The sequence below is a fragment of the Rhipicephalus microplus genome, chromosome 7 (assembly GCF_043290135.1).
Source record: "Rhipicephalus microplus isolate Deutch F79 chromosome 7, USDA_Rmic, whole genome shotgun sequence".
NCBI classification, from domain to species: Eukaryota; Metazoa; Arthropoda; class Arachnida; order Ixodida; family Ixodidae; genus Rhipicephalus; species Rhipicephalus microplus.
In genome coordinates, this window is record NC_134706.1 from 81,464,342 (window position 1) to 81,484,730 (window position 20,389).

The following is a 20,389-nucleotide window of genomic DNA, read 5'->3' on the forward strand; positions in this document are numbered from 1 at the left end:
AATGAATATACTTTGCTGCACGATTTTGGAAAGATTCAAGTGCGTCGACGAGGTATTTTTGATGTGGGTTCCAGACTAGGGAAGCGTATTCCACTTTTGGCCTGAGCAGTGATCTGTATACGCTAGCAGTCTAATGGTCTGCGGGCCATAATGGGAATGGCGCCACAAAAAGCCGAGTGAACAATTAGTGGATGATAAGTGGTTGATGTGTGTGCCTCAGTTAAACAATCAAAAGAAATTAAAACGACTAAGTACTTGAATGATTTAACCATTTCAATAAGGCTCTCTGCTATTGTGTAGGAAGGAGGTATGGGGTTAGGACTACGGGTGAATGACATATGTTCACATTTTTTCGGACTTAGAGTCATTAGCCACTGGTAACACCAAGACTGCACATGGTTAAGATTCTGTTGCAAGTTATCTGCATCAGTAGTATTATTAATGGCACAATAAATCACGCAGTCTTCTGCGAACATCCCTATTTTACAAGTTACATGAGAGGACAAGTCGCTGATACAAAATAAAAGAAAGCAGGCCGAGGACAGGTCCTTCGGAAATACCTGAAAAGACTGGATGAAGGACGGAGGATTGATCGTTAACGCTTACTTACTGGGCGCGGTTGATGACGAATTCTTCAAGCCCTTTTAGTAGGTCAAAATTTAAGTTTAAGATAGAAAGCTTATGAATAAGTGTGAGTAGGAAACTTTGTCAAAGCCTTCTCATTGTCGAGAAAGATAGCGTCTGTTTGTTTGTTGCAGTCAAGATTCGTATGAAGGTCATGAATGAAAAGAGCCAGTAGTGTTTTGCAAGAAAGGTGCTTAGGGAACCTGTGTTGTGAGAGAGAGAGGAGTAAACGTTTATTTTGAAACAGTGCCCCGAGCAATGCCCGGTGTCACCCTGAGGTAGGAGGGCTCCTTAGTCCAGGAACCCTCTGGCTTCTACTGCCCTCTTGGCCCTGGCGACGAGTTGTTGTTGATCTTCCAGGTCCTCTAGGGCGAGCTCCGCCTCCCACGTTTCGGTTAGGTCTTCGTTCGTCCGTTCTGCTTCGTTATCAGTCGTGTGTTGTTGCAGATTACGTCTGGCAATACACTGGCATGCAAGAAGCAAGTGCGCCAGGGTGTTCGGTACGTTGCAAAGCGGGCACATAGAGCTATATCTCGTTGGGTAGAGACGGTGCATTAGGGCCCCATGTGTGTATGTGCTGCTTTGCAGGCGTCTCAGTATTACGCTTTCCTCTTTTGTCAGTTTTGGGTGTGGTGGAGGGTATACTCGTCGCTCCAGCCTGTAATGCTGGAGTAACGACGAGTAGGTATTTTATTTATTTATTTATTAGAATACCCTGAGGGCCCGTAGGGCATTACAGAGGGGGTGGGTACAACATTTATAACACACAAGAAAAAAAAGACAAAATAAAGAAACAAGTGTCAGATGCGCAAATCAGGAAGGCAACATAAGTCAACTAAAAATGTATAGGAATTCAAGCACATACAAGACAAAGATAGATAATGGAAACTGCGTATAGTTACAAGCATTGCTGAGAAATTGCAGTCTTGAATAACAAAGGGTCTGTTATTGTTACAACGGAAGAGGGAAGGTGGTTCCAATCGGCGGCTGTTTTCGGTAAGAAGGCTGCTGAAAATAATTTGGTGCGGCAAAACGGAATGGCAACCTTATGCTGATGATCAATGCGCGATGAGTGGTATGACGGTTGTGAAATGAGGTCTCGCTTCATTGATGGATTGTGAAAAAATATCTTATGAAAAAAATGCAGTCGCGCCAGTTTCCTCCGGACAGTTAAATTGGGTAGGTCAAGGTTAGATTTCATTTCTGATATGCTAGCAGTACGGGAATAATTAGAACAAATGAACCGAACTGAGCGGTTCTGAACAGATTCTAACGCGTTAATTAAATTTTGCTGCACGGGATCCCATATAGCGGACGCGTACTCAAGCTTTGGGCGAATTAGTGATCAGTATAATAGAATTTTGCGGGACAGCGGAGCGCGAGAAAAGTTGCGGCGTAAGTATCCTAGCGTTCGGTTAGCGTTATTACAGATGTAGGTAACATGCGTGTGCCAAGATAAATTGTTGGTAATGTAAACGCCGAGGTACTTATATGAAGAGACATGCTGGAGGGGAACGGCGTTAATTCTGTAGGTACAGGGGGGAGAAATAGATCGCCGGGTTATTGACATGCATTTAGATTTGTTAGAGTTGAGAGTCATAAGCCATTTATTGCACCAGGTTGAGACAGTGTCAAGGTCTGACTGTAGAAATTGGTTATCATATTCATTGTTTATTTCGCGGTAAATTACACAATCATGTGCAAATAACCTTATAGCAGAGTTAATGCTGTCTGGGAGATCATTAATATATATAAGAAAAAGTAAATGGCCATACGGAACCTTGGGGTACGCCGGATGTTACTTTAGAAAGAGGTGAGTTATAGCCATTAGTTTTTACAAACTGAGTGCGATTAATCAGAAAGCATTCAATCCATTTAAGAATGTTCGGGTCAATATTTAAGGCACTAATTTTCAGGAGGAGTAATTGGTGAGGTACTTTATCGAAAGCTTTTTGAAAGTCAAGAAAAATGCAATGCACAAGTGAGCCGCGATCTAAAGCCGATGCTATGTCATTAGTAAAATAAAGAAGTTGGGTTTCACATGAGTAACTTTTTCGGAATCCGTGCTGATAGGGAGTAAAAAAAGAATTTGATTCTAGGAATGAGACAAGGTTGGAGTAAATTATATGTTCTAACATTTTACAAGGAACACTGGTTAGGGAAATTGGTCTGTAATTGAGAGGAGACTGTGTGTTATTAGATTTGTGCAGAGGGACCACCTTCCCCACTTTCCAGTCAAGCGGCAAAGTGGAGGTCTGAATAGATTGCGAAAAGATTAAGGACAAGTAAATTGATGAATACAATGCAGTGTTTTTTAGAAACTTTGAGTTGATTTCATCTACGCCACAAGAAGAGGATAACTTAAGCTTGTGAATTAAATTTTGCACTCCAACGGCATCAACGGTAACAGGATACATGGGTAAAAAATCACGACTAGGCATTTGCGGCAACGCAGAAGCAGAACAACTTGAAAAAGAAGTAACAAAAAAATATTTAATGCAATGCAACACTCTTCACAGCGAACTGGCTGCCCGTCTGAGTTCGTAAGCGAAATGTTTTCCTTTTCCCTAGGTTTAACTGTTTTCCAAAACTTAGAAGGGTTGGTTACAAGAATTGAGGGAAGGGTATTATTAAGAAAAACGCGCTTGGCTTCCTTGATAGCTGCTCTGTATTCGGAAAGGACAGATTTGTACACGTGCCAACGGGCTAACGGATTAGTCTGCTTTGCCTGACGGAACAACCGTTTCTTTTTATTCCGCAATTTTTTTAAGTCAGTTGAGAACCAAGGGGGGCGTTGGCGACCCTTGATAACGTATGTGGGAATGTATCGCGTGATTAAAGATTCAACTTTCATTTTGAACAAGTTCCAGTTTTGTTGAACGCTGCGATCAAAGAAGCCATTAGCAAAGCTCTCAAAATTCGATTCGAGTTCACTGTTGATTCAGTCATAATCGCCGCGTGAGTAGTCTCTTATTGTTTTCCAATTGTTTGACCAACGCCTTAAAGAACCTGTTAGATTGAAGTGCTCGAAACAATGGTCACTTATGCCTGGGATATATGAAATAGAATGGACAAGGTCAGGTACAGTGGTGAGAATCAGATCAAGAACATTTGATGAAGTGGGGCCCATTCTTGTTGGTTGCGTTACGAGTTGGGTAAGGTTAAAGTTAACTGTCGGCTGAAAGTGAGCTTAATGAACAGGAAGGAAGTGACCAGTTTATTTCCGGGTAGTTAAAATCGCCTAGAATAGAAACAGGTGTATGCGGGTGCCTTTTGACAATATCATTCAAAGCATCATGCAGTTGCTCGCAAAACACTGGCGTCGCACTCGGAGGGCGGTAACAGCCACAAAATATGACATTTTGATAGTTGACATGGAGGGAAACACAGACAAATTCTAAAGGTGATGCTATTACTATATGGCTAGAAACTATATAATCAGCTACGGCTATAAGTACACCACCTCCTGGCGATTCTTCTCTATCACATCTGTAAATGGTATAATTATTTTCACAATCGAACAGCTCTACACTTGCAATGTTAGGGGTAAGCCAGGTTTCCGTTAACACTACAACATCGGCGGCGCAGTCATCAAAAATTGAAGATAATGCATCCCGTTTGTTAAGAACACTTCGTACGTTAGAATATAAAACTGAGTAGTTACGATAAGTAGCCGAGGGGTGAACTTTGTTAGGATAAGAGCGTATCTTCGTCGGCATGCGTAGCGGAGGACGAAGCTTCTGATGAGTTCTGCGCATTTGTATGCGGCTCACAAACGCTGTCGGTCACCGGAGAGTACACAAAGCACTTTTTGTTGATGTAAAGCTTATTGTACTTGACGGTATACTTCTCGCCACTCGCCCTGCCGAATTCAAAAAGCTTATTGCGCACGCTTCTTGTTGCGCGGCAGAAATCCTCGCTGATTGACACATGAGACTCGCGAAAACTACTTCTAGACTGCAGTATGCTTTCTCGGAACTTAAAAGAAGCAAATTTTACGATCACTGGTCGAGATTTGCCAACTACGAATCTGCCTAGCCTGTGCGCGCGGGATATGCGGTCGTCGCTACTTCCCAAGTTTAGCTTCAGAGTTTCATTGAGGATTTGGCAAATTTTTTCTTCTGATTGCGCCCACGTTTCCGAATCGCAATCTTCTATTCCATAAAAAATCAAGTTTTCTCGGCGAGAACGATCTTCAAGTTCGTCAAGGCGCTTGTTAACCGAAAGTACCTCCGGTACCCGTTGACGATTCGGCTCGCTGTCTGAGACCCGGACACATTCCTCAACTGCGCATAATCGGTTGTCTAATTCTGCCACTTTTTGTTCAAGAGACACTTGCGCTTCTCTAACTTCGTTAATGGATTCCATAAGTTCTTCGTGTTTTGCGTCTATCTTAGAGTGCAGCCCCTTAATCAACGAGATTAACTCGTTGTATTGCTTCCCCGTATCTTCTTTTGGCGGGCCCGGGTTTTCCTGAACATCGCCGGACATAGCGAGAAGCCTAACGACATGAACGCACTCACAAATGGACATAAGCAAAACTTGTGGGCATGGAAGCATCAGCAAACAAACGTTGTTTGTTTTTTTAGCATAGAGGGAAACCGGTGAACTAACCTGCACAATATAACAGAAGGGTGTCAGATGCGTGTACATCTTTGCCGAAGTTCCATGCCCACTAAAGGGGCGGCCGAAGATTCAGCTCCTTATACAGCTGCCAGTTGATGCGTCCGTCGAAGCTGACAGCTGTGGGGGGTCGAGCACCGGCAGGCATTCACGAACGCGCAATCCGGAAGGCCGGCAAGCAGGAAAGTCAGGTGATCGCATGGCTTGGCTGAAGCGCGCGTCCAGGAACGCCACCGGGTGCGCAGACGCGGCTCCGGGAAAAGGACCGGTAGATGAGGCAGTGACGGTCGAGATCTGCACAATATAACAGAAGGGTGTCAGATGCGTGTACATCTTTGCCGAAGTTCCATGCCCACTAAAGGGGCGGCCGAAGATCCAGCTCCTTATATAGCTGCCAGTTGATGCATTCGTCGATGCTGATAACTGTGGGGGGTCGAGCACCGGCAGGCATTCACGAACGCGCAAACCGGAAGGCTGGCAAGCGGGAAAGTCAGGTGATCGCTTGGTTTGATTGAAGCGCGTGTCCAGGAACGCTACCGGGTGCGCAGACGCGGCTCCGGGAAAAGGACTGGTAGATGAGGCAATGACGGTCGAGATCAGCACAACATAACAGAAGGGTGCCAGATGCGTGCACATCTTTGCCGAAGTCCCTTGCCCACCAAAGGGGCGGCCGAAGATCCAGCTCCTTATACAGCTGCCAGTTGATGCGTCCGTCGAAGCTGACAGCTGTGGGGGGTCGAGCACCGGCAGGCATTCACGAACGCGCAATCCGGAAGGCCGGCAAGCGGGAAAGTCAGGTGATCGCATGGCTTGGCTGAAGCGCGCGTCCAGGAACGCCACCGGGTGCGCAGACGCGGCTCCGGGAAAAGGACCGGTAGATGAAGCAGTGATGGTCGAGATCTGCACAATATAACAGAAGGGTGTCAGGTGCGTGTACACCTTTGCCGAAGTTCCATGCCCACATGTATTTTGAACAACTTCCGTGTCTTCAACGACGCGTCGGATGTCCTGTGGGCAGGGGGCGGCCCGGCTGACGTGCTCGCGGGCAGTGGCGTGGGCCGCTTCATTTTCCTGCAGAGCATCGTGTCCTGGCACCCATAATACACAATTGTATGGGAGTGGAGTGCTTCGCCGTTTCAAAATATTGATGGCATTGGCTGAGATACGGCCCTTAACAAAATTCCTGCAGGCGGCTTGTGAGCCGGTGAAAATAACCGCGGCGTGTGCACATGTTGTGGTTTTTTTTTTTTTTTTTATTGGCGCTAGTATGCCCTACGGCATCAGTTAAATAAAAAGGAAAAGTTTTGTTTCCTGTATGAAGGCCAGGAGTTGTCGATGCAGTGGACCGTGCGTCCAGCGCGTCAAGTCAGGTGGCCGGCCGGGGTGGTGGTGAAGGCCGCGTAGGTGGCGAGTGCGAGCCTGGTGAAGGCCCGGGCAGGTTCCCAATAGGTGATCAAGCGTTGCCTCTGTGGCTGGGGCAACGCAGAATGGGCACGTCGTTGGGGGAGGCTGTGCACCAGATGTCCATGTAGCCCGGATTGCAGGAGTCAAGGCGGCGCCCACACGAATCCTCCTGAGCGCATGTTGTGGTTGCTAGAGCGATTGCTGATTCTTCTGCGGCGTCTGAATTGGGGGCGTTCACCGTGGCTGACGCTAATTCTCGGCCTTGAGAATCCACGGCGCTGCCAGCGTACGCGTTTCTATGCGGATACTTGGCCGCGTCAGTGTAGCGGGCGTCCGGGTCTTGCTTGAGCTTTCGTCAAATAGCGTTAGCTCTAGCCTCGCGTCTACTTTTGTGGAAAGTAGGATGCATGTTGCGTGGAATAGGTGCGATGAACAGCGACTCTCTAATGTACAGCGGGATGCGCTTTTCCCGGTCTGCATCGGCGATGAAGGTGTCGCTGTAGTTGAGGTACCGGAGCACCGACCTTCCCGTGGGCGTCAGCTTGAGCCTCTCCAGCTGACTGTTCCTATGCGCTTCGATGAGCTCTTGCCACGTGTTGTGGACGCCCATCTTTAGGAGACGTGTGGTAGAGGCCATTGGCGGAAGTCCCAGGGCTGCTTTAGTGGCCTTTCTTATCATGACATTAAGTTTTTCAATTTCAGCGGTTTTCAAATTCAGGTACGGCCTGCCGTACGTAACGCGGCTGGTGAACAGAGCTTGCATTATACGTGGCGTGTCGCGCTCTTTGAGTCCGTTTCGTTGATTCGCGATCCTCTTGACGAGGTGCGTGAGTTGTGATAGTGTCTGTTGGAGTCTCGGTATGGCGGCAGCTCCCGATCCATCCTTGTAGATTTGAACTCCAAGCACTCGCAGGGTCTCGACTTTTGGAATTAAGGTCCTTTTCAGCGCAACGCTGGGGTCGGGCTCGTCGTATAGAGGGGGTCTGCCTTTTGTTCTCACTTTGAGGACGAGGTGCTAAGATTTCTCGGGGGCACAGCAGAGACCGCAGTTTATGAGATACCGCTCGATGGCATCTACGGCGGTTTGTAGGCAGGTCTCTTGTCTTCAAGTGCTCGAAGCCCTGGTCCAGAGCGTGATGTCATCAGCGTAGATCGCGTGCCATAATTCAGGTATTTTGTTGAGAATTTTCGGCAGATTGATCATAGCCACATTGAAAAGTAACGGCGAGATGACCGAACCCTGCGGCGTTCCTTTTTTCGGTAGTTGGAAGCTTTTGCTGCGGATGTTGCATATGCCCACAGTTGCCGTATGGTCCGTCAGAAAGTTTCTGACATACGTGTAGGTTCTAATGCTGCAGCCAACGCCTTCGAGGTTGTTGAGTATCGTGTCGTGGCTGACGTTATCGAAGGCCGCCTTCACGTCGACTCCAAGTATGGAGTACTTTCTTCGATGGGTGAAGTGATCAAGGAGGTCTTCTTTGAGTAGTGAGAGCACGTCGTGCGTCGAAAGATGCTGCCTGAAGCCAAACATGGTGTCCGGTAGGTATCTACTATCTTCTAGGTACTGGGTTAAGCGGTCATGCACCATGTTTTCGAACAGCTTTCCCACGCACGAGGTGAGAGAAATCGGGTGTAGGTTCTCGATGCCAACTGGTTTGTAAGGCTTAGGGATCATGGTGATTTCCGAGTGCTTCCATACCGCAGGTAGCTCTCCTTTATCCCAGCAGTTATTGTAATATCGGAGAAGAGCCGTGTTGGCCTGGTGCGGTAGGTTGCGTAAGTGCTTGTTGACAATCCTGTCTATTCCGGGGCTGGTATTTCTTGTCAACTTCGTTAGGGCTGTGTGCAGTTCAGCCAGGCTGAAGGGCCGATCGAGTTCAGTGTTTGGTGCGCCAGCGTATTCTTTGGTGTGAACTGAAGCCCCATTGGGTGCATCGCCGCAGAGCTTCTTTTGTAATTCTCCTAGGAGGTGTTCTTCTGCACCGGCGTAGTTTCGAATAAGCCTCTGAAGGTACTGCTTCTGTGCTGCTTTGGAGGGTTGCGTGGCTAGAAGTGTGCGTAGCAGATGCCAGGTCTTCTTGGTGCTCAGAGTCCCGTGCAGCTTGTCGCAGAAAGCGTGCCAGTGCTTCCTGGCCAATTGGTTCGCATATTCTTGAGATTGCTTGGTGAGGAGAAAAATGCGTTTCCGTAACTTTCTGTTTAGTTTTTGCCACTTCCACCTTTTTAGAAGTCCTGTTCTAGCCTCCCAAAGGGGGAGGAGATGTGCGTCGACGACGGGTCTATCGACGTCAAGCTGTATGTCCTTAGTGTAGCGTTCGGCTATTTAGAGCACATTCTTAAACAGTCTTCAATGTCGATTATGGTGGTTTCAACGTCGAGGTCGTTCCTAAAGGATTGCCATTCCGTTAACCGCGCTATTCCACTCTTGGTCTGTTTACGAGTGAGCGCTCCGGAGAGTTCGACGATGTGATGATCACTACCTAAAGTTTTCAGTAGCACACTCCACTCTGCCCTAGTGACGTTCGCCGTAAATGTAAGATCTGGATTTGTATCCCTGGAGACGCTATTCCCGATTCTCGTCTTCTGAAGAGGGTCGTTCCACAGGGTTAGTCTATGATGTTGAGCAGTATCGTGCACCCTAGAACCCTTCCTCGTGGTGATATGATAGCCCCATGCCGTGTGAGAGGCGTTAAAGTCTCCCATTATTATGATCTGGTGGCCATTCGCGCGCTTCCTGATTTCTCGTATGAAGTGATCGAAGTCTGGTAGTTGGTCTCGTGGGGGGCTGTATATATTGGTTATGAAAAGACTAAGCTGCGTTTTTCGTTCCGGCAGAATCTCTATTTGGGTATGTTCTATCTGAGTGTCTTCGATTTCGTGTTTTTGCGTTGAAAGTGCTTTCTTGACAAGTATGGCAGTGCGTTGGATTTGTGCGCAGGTCGTGTACCCTTGCAGCCGTACGTTCTGCGTGTTGGTTTCCTGAAGTGCAATGATGTGTGGTTGGTTAAGCTTGATGAATTCTTGTAGGCTTGCGTGTCGAGGGCGGTATGACCGACAGTTCCATTGCCATATGCGTAAAGTTGAATGCTGAACCTGTGTTGTGAAGAAAAAAAAGGATTATCATCTAAATGATCCATAATGAGAGAGTAAGTGACATGTTCCATGATTTTGCTTGGCAGACTCGTAAGGGAGATGGGTCGATATTTAAAGGGTGAAGCCCGTCGCCTGCTTTGTAGAAGGGAATGACCATCGCCATTTGGCAGTCATGAGGTATGCAGTCTTATGAAAGTGACTGAGTAAACAAAAAACACAAAAATGCATCAGATATATCTTTAGTATTTTTAAGAGCTTTGAATTAATACCATCGATACCGGTACATAACGAAGGTTCTAAGTTATCTATCATATGTGAAATACCATCCACGCTGAACGTGATGGCCAGCATGCCAGGTGCTATGGGTACCCGATTTAAGATTCCGCCTCACCAAGAAAGTTTATTTTGTTTTAAATGCGAAGCATCTCTTAGCGAACTTCGTGATGTTAAGCGTATCTATCTATCTATCTATCTATCTATCCATCCATCCATCCATCCATCCATCCATCCATCCATCCATCCATCCATCCATCCATCCATCCATCCATCCATCCATCCATCCATCCATCCATCCATCCATCCATCCATCCATCCATCCATCCATCCATCCATCTATCTATCTATCTATCTATCTATCTATCTATCTATCTATCTATCTATCTATCTATCTATCTATCTATCTATCTATCTATCTATCTATCTATCTATCTATCTATCTATCTATCTATCTATCTATCTATCTATCTATCTATCTATCTATCTATCTATCTATCCATCCATCCATCCATCCATCCATCCATCCATCCATCCATCCATCCATCCATCCATCCATCCATCCATCCATCCATCCATCCATCCATCTATCTATCTATCTATCTATCTATCTATCTATCTATCTATCTATCTATCTATCTATCTATCTATCTATCTATCTATCTATCTATCTATCTATCTAGCCGCCTACGACTTCTAGCTCATAGGCCATTTCGATAATGCTATTGATACCAAACTTGTTATGGCAAAACATGACTGTATGAAGAACTTATTTGACTAGTCATAACACGAAAATCATGACATGTATGTCACGAATGTCATTATTTACACTTCATGGTCCTGCACCTCTTTCGGTGGTTTCGTTCACATGGCATGTGGCAAAACTGGTATGGTATAGCATGATTGCATGGTGAACACAAGAGACAGACCCTAACATGACAAACATGACATGCATGTCATGTAACAACATGAATACATACCAGGCTCATGATGCGCTCGCGGCCGTTTCGCCAGCGTCAGATATGCCAAATTTGGTATTACGGTACGGGGATGGACGACGGAGGTATGTGACTGGTGCAAATAAGATAATCATGACATGCGTGTCATGTACCACCATGACTACATGCCATGCTCATGATGCGCTGGTGGCCATTTCGCTAGCTTCACTTATACCTAATTTGAAATTACGGCAGGTGAATTAATGACGAAGGTGCGATACTGCCGCAAACATGATAAACATGAGATGCGTGTCATGTAACAATGTTACTACATGCCACGCTCATGATGCGCTCGCGGCCATTTTGCTAGCGTCAGATATACCAAATTGGATATTACGGTACATGAATGGATGACGAAGGTCTGGTGCAAACATGATAATCATGATATGCGTATCATGTAAAAACATGACTACATGCTACGCTCATGATGCGCTCGTGGCCGTTTCGCTAGCTTCACATGTACCATACTCGGTATTACGCGGCACGAACGGACGACATAGGTGAATGACCTGTCCAAACATGATAATCACAGCATCGGTGTCATGTAACAACATGACCACACGCCACACTGATGATGCTCTCGCGGCTGTTTCGCAAGCTTCACATATTCCAAATTTGGTATTACGTGACGCCAATGAATGACAAAGGTGCGTGGCTGGTAGATTACATGATAATCATGAGATGCGTGTCTTGTAAGAACATGACTACGTGCCACAGTCAAGGTGCAAATTTATTTCGACGTGATGTGGTGCGCGTGCTCGCCGGCGTTCATTTCGAGGCGCCGGTCCTGCTATATACTCGCAGGTGTGCGTCGCGCTGCGTTGCTTTGCCGCATGCCCGTTTCAGCATAGAGAAATAAAAAAAAAGGTTAAGAGTGGACACACCCATACACCCCAGCGGCCCAATCGACCCTAGCACACCTGGTGGTTGGTGAGAGCAAGTGGCGTGCGCTTCCTGTTTCGGTTTCACTGGCGCAAATTTTGAATTATTTTGCGTAACCGACGTTTGGCTTTGACGAAAGCTCATGATTTCAGACCACGTTTCATCGCCCAAATGGATAGTTTTTGTAGGTCGTTTTGATTTAGAGATTTCCTGCTTTGTTTTGTTCAGTGGTTCATGCGAATTGGTCGTGGCGTAATTTTTATTTCGATTAGGTTATAATAAAAAGAGATGCAGGTAATGATAATTCACTACGGGTTTTATTCATCGCGCTTGTGTTTTTCTTTTGGAACAAGTGATCAATGTATATATCAGTCAAAGAGACAGAGTATCCGCAATATTTTATTCAAAGGCAAGGTAGAGTCCGAGAATATAAAAAGCACAATATGACAAAGGTAGACAACAAATGCATCTTGCCTTACAAATAAATTGTAACAAATATTGTAACAAATACAGAGAGAACACAGGCAACGCAGACATCGCTAGATGTGGCAGAAGCCGAGAAGCTGGTGAAGTATGACACACCGGGCCAGTGGGTAAGTAAGGATCTATGGCAAAAACACAGCGCACAATGCTGATGAAAAAGGAAGAAGTGACTTATACACAGCAATGAAGTCGCGAATCACGCCTGGGGTTAACCGAAATAATGCATATAAAAAAGAGCACACAGAAACCACACGACACAATATAGCAGAAAGGCAAAGGTGCAGTGTGCTGGCTGTGCTTAAGAACAGCTAGCCCAAAATGAAAAAAAGCAGACTTGATGCCTGCTTGTCCTCAGAAAGGTAGGGATTTGCAGCTTGCTCACTACGTGAAAGACAAACTTTATGCTACAACACTGGCAGGTCTTGTGGCTCTTCTTATGCGTCGCCTTCATCAAAAACTTAAGATCCCAAGTGATTTGCGTGTGGGTGTTGCTGTGACGCTTGCGAGCTATGATAGATTGTAGTCATCACTTATCCAGAATTGTGGACCTCAATTGGTGCTACGAGAGCGGCATTACAGGGCTAATAAATAGCAGAAGGAAACCACTTTGGCTCATTATTTTTCACAAAGGCTCTACCTCGTACGTTATCACTCACAAGCTATATAAAAATAAAATGGCAGCGTCCGCAGTCCCATCAAACGCTACAAGTTTGGGTATTCTTTTGAAAACTTTGATGGGCGAGATGAAGAGGTCGATGAGAAGCTAAAATACGAAAAGCGTGATAACGTGAACCGTGCCCACTTCATACTGTGTTCCTTACCCGCTCGAAGACATTTCAACAAGCGGTTTGTCATCGATATATTACTTGAGCTGAAGAGATAAAGCATACACAGTGACCAAGCGAGCCACAGTAAAGTGTACAGTTCGCCCGCATTTCCTACAAAAATACAGACAGGATACCCAACATTTTTTTAAGGTTATGCAAATCACTTCCAGCGAATACACAGTGTCCCTACTCCTCATAGCGGGTAACCAAAACAATGTATGCAACGAAGGAGTGGTTAGTCCAGTTGAACTGAATATAAGCATATAAGACCATAATGAAGTCTGCTGTAACGAAGTAATAACATAACAAAGCTATTGCAGGATTCGGCTCAACTCGAATACTTTAGTGTAAACCCGCCGCCAATTGCTAACCTTTGAACTTGTCAAGCTGTATGCCTGAGATTGAAGACTGGAACCTAACCCTATCTAAGTTTCGGTTCACAAAACGCACATGCCAACATAAACGAACCCGGCAAAACATTTTCAGAAACTTCGCGCGACACCAAGCAGAGCAGAAATGAAAATCGCCAACACTTGACAGATGGTGATACAAAGCATCGCACACTTTCAGGTGATGTGCAGTGGCCTCAATTATGGCAAGAAAGTGAGATTCAAGTTGTTGTACGTATGCAAAAGCTGCTTTTGATGGCACAGTGAGATTACCAAAAAGTTTGCTGGGGACGTGGTATGCTTTGAGCATTTTGAAATACTGGTGGGTGCCCTTAAGCGTCTCACTGTCGTCTTTCAGTAACTGTGGGCAACTGCAACCGTCACATGCATTCCGAAGAAAGTGTTTGATTAGAAAACCAGCTACACAATATGCAGCGGAGTCATCGATAATATGGGAGTGAATGTTTGCCGCAAGTTCAGAGAGATCGTCTAGAGCGGGAAATTCGTCAGGCTGTGGCTGCGCACACTCCTCATTATCCACAAGAGACGCACTGGTGAGGGAGAATGGCGAGAGCTGCTCCTGGAGGACGTCACATTCATCATCCTCGACATTTCCGTATTCTGACAGCTTGAAGAGTTTTCTTATGCAGATGAGCTTCAGGCCACCAATAAATTGTGCTACATTGGGGTTGGTGTTGCAACCCTGTTTTTGCCTAATGTGGCCAAATATGTTCTCCAGAGGATCCTGTTGAAGCCTGCGTGTTAACAGGTATTCAAAATTGTAATTTTTGGAGAGGTCGTCCCATAGTTGACAAATTGCTTGAATTGTAATTTGCCAACCTACGATGGTTTGTGGTTGACGTCTGCCAACAAACTGCCATGATGCAATCCAGGGAAGCTGGCCTCGGAGGAAGTCAATCAGCTCTGAATCATTTTTCATGATTGCATGCCGCAGCTTTTGCGAAGTTCTTTTTTTACTCGAGCTGTTCAAGGCATCGAAAATCCTGTCCATACGATCACAAAATTGAGCTGTAGGGATGGCCAAGGCAGGCAGCACCTTCGCATACACCATTGCCGTGATAGCAATCGAAACTGATGCACTGAGGACCTGAGTTGCTCTGCTGACCTCCATATTAGAAAATGTTTCTGATGAACGTGCCGTTCAGTCAACTTTGGAGCCAATCGCAACCGCAACTCATGTGAGGATTGGTAAAGGCTTACAAAGTGCGACCAGTTAACGAAGTCATCCCCAATGTATAACTTGTGTGCTTGGACATTATTGCGCGTTGTTTTAATTAAACGCGGAACATCAAAAATGTAATATACCCGCTCACCATTAACTTCAAAAAAAGGCTTTGCTACAGTCCCTCTTAGTTGGTTAGCGAGACTTACATTTGAACTGCCCTGGTCACAAATGACTGCTTTCACTGCAATATTAATGCTCCTAAGCTCCAAAATGAGTGACACCAGCAAATTATGCATAACAGATGATGGTGTTGATGTGTGTCCTATAGTAAAAGCAACCGGTTGAACCCACTTTCTCGAAACGCCAACAAGAAGAAAAACCAGTGCTCGATCAGCGATGGTTGAAGTGCGATGAGTGCCATCATCTGTAAAACCCTGGACAACGTCTCTTGCAGCATCATAGTACAAATTCTTTTTGAGTGCTATTTCGTCGAAAACTAAAGCGCACACTCGGTCCCGTTCATTGCAAGCTTGAGTATTTGTTGCAATGGAATAAAGGATTCCTGGAATTATGCCTAGAGTCATCTTTACATTAGCTGGCCACCTCCCTAATGAACGCCGGGAGGGCAAATAAAAAAATTACGGCATATTCATGGGGTGAATGATGATGAATGGGCGAAGCTCCGGAGGGATTCATTGGTAAACTGCGAATCTTTCGTGTAATTTGCCCAGTCGATCATCATATAAAGACGTGAGAAACGCTGTGTGTGTATATACACAAATAAACTTTTATTTGTTGTTAGACGATGGATGGCTTGCGATGTCCCTTGCCTCGCGCGCTCGCACATCGGGATTCTGTCTGCGAGCGCGCGCTGCTGCCGCCTTGCGCTCTCTCCGCTGTGCAGCCTTATCCATCCGGCGACTCCGAGCGCGCGCCAACAGCGAACGGATTTTATTACAACGCTCCCCCTAGCGTACGTCGCCGCACTAAATCGAACGATTGCCTTCAACCAATGACACGCGCCATATGTGACATCATTCCTATTTTATAAGATCTCGCGTCTTTCATCAACTACAAGTACCGCTTTCTAGTTTATAACATCTTGCATCTTTTCATAATCAGCTACAAGTACCGCCATCTAGTAAACACTACAAGAACTAAACTAGAGGTGGCTACATACAGGGGACGGTACCGCCATCGAGTGAACACTGCAAGAACTAAACTAGAGGTGGCTCCATACAGGCTACAGGGGACGCACAGCCCACGCCCTAAGGAGCTTCGCCCCTAAAATATGGAGCCAGAAATCGGTATGCTCGGGGACCTCGGAAGTTTAAGTGAAGAGCGAATTTCTTGAACCACACGGGAAACCGCTTGCCCTTGCGTTTGGGCCTCAAGCGAACATGTGCAGAAAGAAGTTTAAAAACCTCCTCGGGTGCTGTGTGGTCGGATAACTTCAAGGGTCTTTGAAGTCGATGACGGTGCTTGGTGAGGCTGTCTCCGCAGTATCTTGATAGTTTTCCGCTGTGCTGCTACTTTGACTTGCAGATGTTTAATGGTTTGCTTGTTCTCCATTGAAGGAGACATTGTCGCTGGCACACAGGAACGCACTGCAATAAACAAAAAAATGGATGTAAAAGCGAAGAACAACTAATCCCATACGAGCACTTTCCTCGCTCTTTCAGACCCAAGGTGCACAACTTTCTGTGGTGCAAAGTTTTCGATTCCACTACCTAAAAACAAACCATTCACAATGTTGACAATGCACAAAAAAATGAAAATCACTGAGAGCCTACCCTTACATTTTGTAAGTGCACACGTAGTGTCCTTTTGAGGATAGTTTCCTCAGAAGGTCCTAAACATAAAATAGCACATTAAAAACAGCTGCAATAAAAGCATAGTCACCATTTTCTCTAGGACACTCAGTCGTGGAGCTGTTGGCGGAGACGTCTTCTGGAGGGTCTTCTGAAGCTTGTTCAGTGCCTCGGACAGTGCTGTCGGAACAATCTTGCGAGCGGCCTGCGGAAGTCTCTATATCAATTCACTCTGGTGCTGTAGTGAACATACAACTTACCGGTCACACAAGTTCCTTTTGTGACAGCTGAACGACTGGTTAAGGTTTCCTCCGGCAAGACGAAGTCAGCAGAAGTTCTTTCACCAGCTACAAGGGAGCTGCCACCTTCAGAGGTTTGGTCAACAGTCAATTTGGGTAAAAGAAAAGAAATCGCGACACTGAACGCACCCTGCTCATCGGGGCACCTCAATGTGTGGGAGCCACTTTTTGAAGCCTCTACCGCAGGTCCTGAAGAGATGAAATTACGACAATGTGTTAGTAAGAGGCTTAAAATAACACAAACTGAAGCTCATCCGCACCTTGCAGTGCAGATTCTGCAGCCATGTCACAGTCACTACTTGAAGCGACGCTCAGAGAACCTGCATATATGTGCAGTTGGTACAAGTTACAAAGCTTGTAGCATGGGGAAACTTAAACAGCTCTTTCGAACGCATAAATCGGTCGAACGTGGAAGAAAAGAGAAGGCACCAACTAGGAAGCAAGTAATTTGTGATTTTTGGAATTATCAACAGTGGCAGCTTTCACTGATGAAAGGTATACGTACATGTGCACTCAGGCTTGAAGATAACGTGAAATAGCCCTTTAAAGTCTTTCAAAACAAGTTGCGCAGGTCAAGAGCATCAAAAAACGACAGAAATGTAAAGCTGCTGTTAGGAAGGTAATAGCCCACAATTCACAAAATTTAAGACTTTCCAAGTGTTACTTCTACAGTGAGGTTTCTCCATCGCCTACAAAGATCTTCACGGTTAACTGTCGCCACTGATTCAATACAAGTGGCTGCTATTACACATATTTGAGTTTTAGTCAATCACTTACATGGTGCAGCTGGTTTCACACTGGTAACAGCCATTCTTGTAAGCCTTGTGTGCCCAGGGTCCATGAAACTTTGAGCAGTAAAATGGTCGCTACAAACCCTGTACGTTGCGTACAATAGGCTGGCCGGCTTACTAAGGAGATCATCGCGTCCAGCATACTGCATCCATGCTTTCATCCTGCATTGGCAATGAACTATCAGCTGAAAGGGGAAGTGCTTGAATAGTGATTTTTTTATTGTTACCCTCTCTGAGCAAGTACGAACAGTAAGCCTAAAGACATGCAAACCATACAAGGAGGAAGCAACAAAAAGGGAGAAGGCAGGGAGGTTAACCAGAAAGACATCCGGTTGGCTACCCTACACTGGGGGATAAAGGAAGGGGACAAGAAAGACGAGAAAGAAGGAAGAGAGGGAAAAAAGGGGGTGGGAGAGAGACTGACAGTAATTTCACTGCAGCTTGTAGAACTCTACCGCATGTCAGAGGCGTTCACACAAGCCTGTCTTTCTCAGGAAACGCAGCAGGGCTTTCACTGCCTTGTGGGCTGTCGAGGCATGTGTACGTTGCTGTAATAGCACCTGCACAGAAAGAGGCCGATCATCCAGTCGCCGCATTGCGTTGGCAAGTACTTGTCTTTCTGAGGCAAATCGAGGACAATGACACAGCAGGTGTTCGATATTTTCGTCGGTGCCGCAAACATCGCACGCCGCACTGTCAGTAATTCTGATTAACGTGGTATAAGCTTTCGTGAAAGCAACTCCCAGCCAAAGGCGATAGAGAAGCGAAGCTTCACGTCGATGTAGGCCGGGTGGAGGCCGGAGTTGCAGTGAAGGGTCGAGCTCGTGCAGTCGTGTACGTCGTATGCTTGGTGTGTTCCACTCAGTCAGTGTGAGACTGCGGGCCAGTTGACGAATCTGCCTCGCCGCATCCGCTCTTGAAAGCGGTATCGGAACGCTGTTCGCTTCTTTATGTGACGTGCGAGCAGCATGATCTGCAGAATCATTGCCGCCGATACCACTATGCCCAGGTAACCACTGAAAGACGATGTCATGGCCTTTTTGTATTAACAGGTGGTGAAGTTTCACGGTTTGGTAGGTCAACTGGTCGTGCCATCCGCGTCGAAGAGCTGATATCAGGCTCTGTAACGCTGGTTTTGAGTCAGAAAACACAGCCCATTTACCTGGTCTTTCTTCTGAATTGATGTGTTCCAGTGCATTGCGCAGAGCCTCGAGTTCTGCCGTCATTGAACTTGTCACATGTGAAGTCTTAAAACACCGAGTTATCCCTTGTGATGGTATAACCACTGCTCCACCTGAACTAGACGGCGTAGTAGAGCCATCCGTGTAAATGTGCACGTGGTTACTGTAGTTTTCTTCCAGTAGGAATAGACTCAGTTGTTTCAGGGCATGTGTCGGTAAGTCCGATTTTCTCCTCATTCCTGGAATCATTAGGTGAACTCGCGGCCGGCTCAAGCTCCAAGGAGGAAGCAGTGGCTTTGATGCAGGTGCGTATGTCTCAGCAAACGATGAACGATGCTTGGAGACAATAGTGCCGTATGTCGTGCGGGGCCTTTCAGCAGCTAGGCTCGCCAGGTGGTGAGAAGGGGTCCTGGAATAATGCCTGAGGTGCATGCGCATTGTCTCGGTAATAATATGCGTATTTATCGAGTGATCTTCAGCGATGGCAATGGTTTCAGCCGTTGAAGCACTGCGGGGTATTCCAAGGCATATCTTAAGTGATTGGGCTTGAATGCTCTGAATTGTGCGCAGGTTGGTCTTGCCGGTGTTAGACATTGCAGGTAAGCTGTACCGTAAGAATCCGATAAACAGCACTCTGTACAGTTGTAGCATGGATGGTATGGGCACTCCCCAATTTTTTCCTGCAAGGAATTTGAGCATGTGGCATGTTGCGATCAGCCGCTTCTTCACATAGTTCACGTGTGGAGTCCATGACAGGTTCCTATCTATTATGACTCCCAAGAACCTGTGGCTTCTGCTGAACGATATGTATTCTTCATTAATCGATATACTGTAAGCAGACATTGGTTTCCGCGTGAACGCTACCACTGCACATTTTCCGCAGGACACCTCGAGGCCTTGTTTACGAAGATAGCATGACGTTGTTGTAGCAGCCTTCTGAAGGCGGGCGCGAAGCTGAGGCCTTGTCACACCTGATGTCCAAATGCAGATGTCATCAGCATAGACAGAAAGTTCTACAGTGCTAGGTAGCTGCTCGACTAGACCAATGAGAGTTAGGTTGAAAAGGGTAGGGCTTAGCACTCCTCCCTGAGGAACTCCTCGGCTGCTGTAATAATCAGGTGTTGGGCCATTCGCTGTCATCACGTAAAATGATCTCAGCTGTAAGTAGCTGTACACCCACATATATATCTTCCCACCAAGACCTACTGTTTCCAAAGCACTAAGGATGGCTTCATGGGTGACATTGTCGTAAGCCCCCTTAACGTCTAGAAACAGGGCGGCGCAAAGTCTCTTACAGGCTTTCTGGTGTTGAACATATGTCACCAGATCAACAACGTTGTCGATTGACGAATGGCCGCGCCTGAATCCGGTCATGGATACTGGATAGATTTCGTAGTGCTCTAAATACCACTCCATTCGTGTTAGAATCATTCGTTCCATCGTTTTCCCCACACAACTGGCAAGTGCGGTAGGAAGGTATGAGGCAATATCCAAAGGAGATTTACCAGCCTTTAGAAGTGGAATG